Consider the following 4,219-nt stretch of genomic DNA (forward strand, 5'->3'; position numbering starts at 1 on the left):
GGTCCCCTCCCCGCCGCTCCAGCGCCCCCCCCCCCCCCGGCAGCCCCCTCCCCGAGTTACGGTCGGTTTCCACCCAAAAAAAACCCAAAAAATTAAAGAAAAAAAAAAAAAGAAGAAACAACCAAAAACCCCCCAAACACGGGAGGGAGAAGAGTGCGAAGAAGGCTCCGAGCTCGGGTGGAGCGGAGGAGGGAGGAGGGGCCGCTCCGCGCCGGGTCCCGGCGGGGCCGCAGCCCCGGGTCCGGCCGCGCTCGCCCTACGCGGCGGCTCTGCCCGGCTCCGCGCCGGGGACCGGGAGGTTAACGGGAGCGGCGGGCCGGGGCGGGTGCCGCATGTCCATCGGTCTCTCCAGCAGCGCCGGGCGAGGCGGGGGGAGCGGGCTGGGTTCGGGTCGGTTTTGGGTCTTTTCTCTCGTTTGTTTGTATGGTTTTGGTTTGTTTTTTTTTACCGGCCGCGGAGCTCCGGAGTCGTTCCCGGCACGGCGGCCAGCGGGGCGGCGGCGGGCGGGCAGGGCGCGGGGGCTGCCGCATCCATCGGCGGACGCTGCACGGGGGCTGTCGGCTCGGTCAAGCAGCAACAGATGCACCGGAGCGACCGGCGGCGGGCGGCATCCTCGGCCGGGAACCGGCGCCCTCCGGGGCCGGGCGGCGCTGGGGGGCACCTGGGCGGGGAGAGGCGGAGGGGCGGGCGGCCCGGCGCTAAGTCCGGCGGCGCGGCGGAGCCATGCTGGCGGGCGGCACGCACCTGACAGCGCCGGGCGAGGGCGGCGGCGGCGGCGGCGGCTCCCCGCCCCTACGCCCCCCCGCTCCGCTTCAGCGGCCGCGCACCTGCCCGCCGCCGCCGCCGCCGCCGCGCTGCCGCCACGGCGCGGGCGGGCCACATGCTGGGGCGGCCGCCGCTCGGTCGCTCCTTCGCCCGCTCCCGTCTCCTTCCCTTCCTCCGCCGTGCCCGGCCCCGAATGCGGGCGCCGCCGTGACACCGGGGGGGAGGGCCCGGAGGGGCGGGGGGAGAGCGGCGGAGGGGAGTGCCCCGGCGGGGCGGGACGGAGCGGAGCGGAGCGGAGCCGACCGGACGCACCGCCCCCCCCCCCTTCCCCTCCGGTCCCGGTGCTGGTCCCGTCCACCCCCCCCCCCCCCCCCCACCCCTTGCCCCTCCGGTCCCCGACCGCGGCCCCACGTGCGCCCCGGGCGCGCCCCCCCCATCGTTGCCCCGAGCCGCGGCCGCCTCCTGATTGGCTGGAGGTGCCCTTGGACACGCCCCCTCCCGCCCGCCCATTGGCGAGGCGCCGGCGGGACGCCTCGAGGAGGGGGGGGGGGAAGAGAAACCCTCCCCGTGGGTGACGTCATAGTGGACACGCCCCTTTACTACGGGCCACGCCCCCAGCCTCAGGCCACGCCTCTCAGCCCGCGACTCCGCGGGGTCTGCCCGGGTGGTGACGCGCGTGATGTCATCGGAGCGGTGTGAGGTAGCGGTGACGTCAAACCCACGGTGCCTGCATCCCCTGCACCGGAGGATGCTCTGGGGCGGCCCTGGCCTCCTACACATGCGGTGCTTCTCCGCTGGTCCCGTCCCGTGTGCGAGGAGATGGGCGGAGGTCAGCCAAGCAGCCGTGAAGCCGATGGTCCCAGCCTCCAAGTGCTCTCCAGACAGCTCCAATAGCGGACCAATGTCCGATATAACAGATATCAGTTATTACAGAGATAATAAAGAGGTGCAATAGATGCAGAGATGCAATGCAGCACGCTGGGGGGGACCCGACATCGCTCTGTGGCACCCAACCTGCCCTTGGGCACCCAGTGTCCCCATGGCACATCTGGCTGGAGGCTGAGGTGCTGCATTCCTGGACCCCCAACCTGCTGCCAAGCCCCACATCTGCTGGCCCAGGCAGCATGGACCTGACCCCAAACCCTGCCTGACCCTGCAGCCCCCAGCATGGAGCCAGCTGCACACCTCCTTGCACCTCCCTCCTCCCCGGAGCGTTTCTCCTGGGATCTATCCCAGATTTCCTTGCTATGGCTTACACCCACAGTCTCCTTCCCTTATCCCAAGGGCCCCAGGGCAGGATCGTTCCCTCCTCGCTCCGCAGCCTTTTGCCCACTTGGAGCCTGGTGGTGTTTCTTCTCTCAGTCTTGCCTTTAAAGCCAAAACCCTCCCACATTTCTCACCCGCTCTTCCAGCCTGGATTTCCCAGCCGGAGCTCAGCTCCCCAGTGCCAAGCCGAGCTGGAAGCCCCAGTCTGCACAACCCTTCCCATGCTGCTCCTGTGGGCCCCTTTCCCTTCCTGCGTCCTCCAGCATCATTTCTCCTCCTCCATTATATTGCGTGCATCTCCCTGCGATCACCCTGAGCCACCTCATCCCTTGAGTGATAGTGCTTGGCCCTCCTTGCCCGGTCAACCCAGTGCTTCACCAGCACCCAGTGCTGCACAGTCATGGTCTTGCTCACCTGCTGCCTCAGTTTCCCCACCTTAAAGCAGAATTTACCCCTGCAGACAAGGCTGGATGCCCATGACGAAGGTGACAGCCTTCCCTCAGCCTGTCTCCAGAGCAGCATTAGGTGCTAATGGCCTCAGAATGATGTGAACAGGGGGACCTCCAGCATGCACCACAGCGTCTGCTCCCCAGGGCAAACCCCCGTGTGCTGGGGAGCCCCAGCAGCGTGCCAGGCATCTGAGAGAGGCAAAGCCACGCGTGCAGCACATCCTGTGCCAGGAGAATCCACCCAAATGCTACTTTGAGCCTTTGGAAGGCCACGTGTGCCCATCCGCGGGGTCCCAAGCTGCACGGATACAAACACTTCCAGGGATGCTAAAGGGGAAAGAGGGGCGGGTGGAATGAGGAAAGTGGAAACGCGATGTTTTTCCTTTCCCGAAATGAACTTGGGTGTTTTGACATGAGCGGAATAAATATTTTGACACTGCTGAAACAAGAAAGTCAAAGTGATTCTGGGAGGCTTCTTCCTGGGGGAAATGGCAGGAAAATTGACAAGTTCCCAGGGAAGGATTTGATTCCAATAAAATCCCATTTTCTGATGGAAAACCATCCCGGGCAATGTCTTCCTTCAGCAGGTTTCCAGGAGGGATCTGAGTCTCCTGCTTGCCAGGCACCAAAGTCATTCCCTAGCAGAGAATGAAAGCAAAGCTGCCTCATCCTGCCTGGAAAAGGGAGGGATGTGGGGTGACAACGCATCCCTGTGCTCCTTGGGGTTGGGTTCTTCAGTGTCTCATAAGGGCTGGTGCTGATCTGTCAGCCCATGGAAGCAGCACAGGCAGTCCAACAGCAGCAGGGATTGTCCCCTCCTTCACATCCGTGTTCAGCCTCGCATAGAAGAGCATCAGAGTGGGACTGTATTGGTTGTCAAAAGCAAAAATACCTCTTTTTGTTTGGGGGCATTTCAGGAAGGGAAGTTTTGAGTTGAAAACCCAAAGGGGTGCATTCTGAAGGGCTGGAGTTTTGCTGAAAAACCATGTGGACACTTGGGAATGGCCTAGGAATAGTCTCATGTAACTGACAGCTCGATTTCCGATGTGATACGAGATGGGTAGGAAGCTCCTGACCAACCTTTGCTGTAGGTCTGAAATTCTCCACCACAATGGCATTTAGGGGAAAACCTGATCTTTAATAATAGTAATGTTTAATAACAGTTTCCAGTGCTAATTCCTGGTAGCAATTCCAAGTGATTAAATATCCCTTTGCTTGATAGAGAACGCTGTATGTCATGCAGCAAGTTCATGAACCCTCTAATCTCACCTTCTGGCAGAGCTACCTTGGCCAAACACGAAGCAGTAAAATCCCTGCAGCTCAGCACACTATTCCCTGTCTCCATACCGAAAGGCTGCATCAGCTCCCCTGAGCTCAGCATCACCTTGACAGCTCTCAGACACTTGTCACACTCTCTCCTTATGGGTGGCCAACGTGGAGGTGAGCAAAAGGGCACCCCAGCCACAGCATCCCTCTGGGTACCACACTGGGGGGGCCTCAGCATCCCTGTTGGGTTTCATCCTGCACCATGGCATCTGCACCGAGGGATCCCCAGATTCCCCCTGCACTGCGGCATCCACACCAGGGCCTTGATTACCCCTGAATTTGCAAGGCCAATTCCTCAGGGAATCAGTTCCAGCTTCTTCAACAGCTTCAACCTCTATTTGCATTTAGAGGCAAACCCCTTCCTCTCGAGGTTGCATGCTAAGGCAGCACCCAGGAATCCCTGCATGATCGCT

Source organism: Lathamus discolor, chromosome 18, assembly GCF_037157495.1.
Source record: "Lathamus discolor isolate bLatDis1 chromosome 18, bLatDis1.hap1, whole genome shotgun sequence".
NCBI lineage: Eukaryota > Metazoa > Chordata > Aves > Psittaciformes > Psittacidae > Lathamus > Lathamus discolor.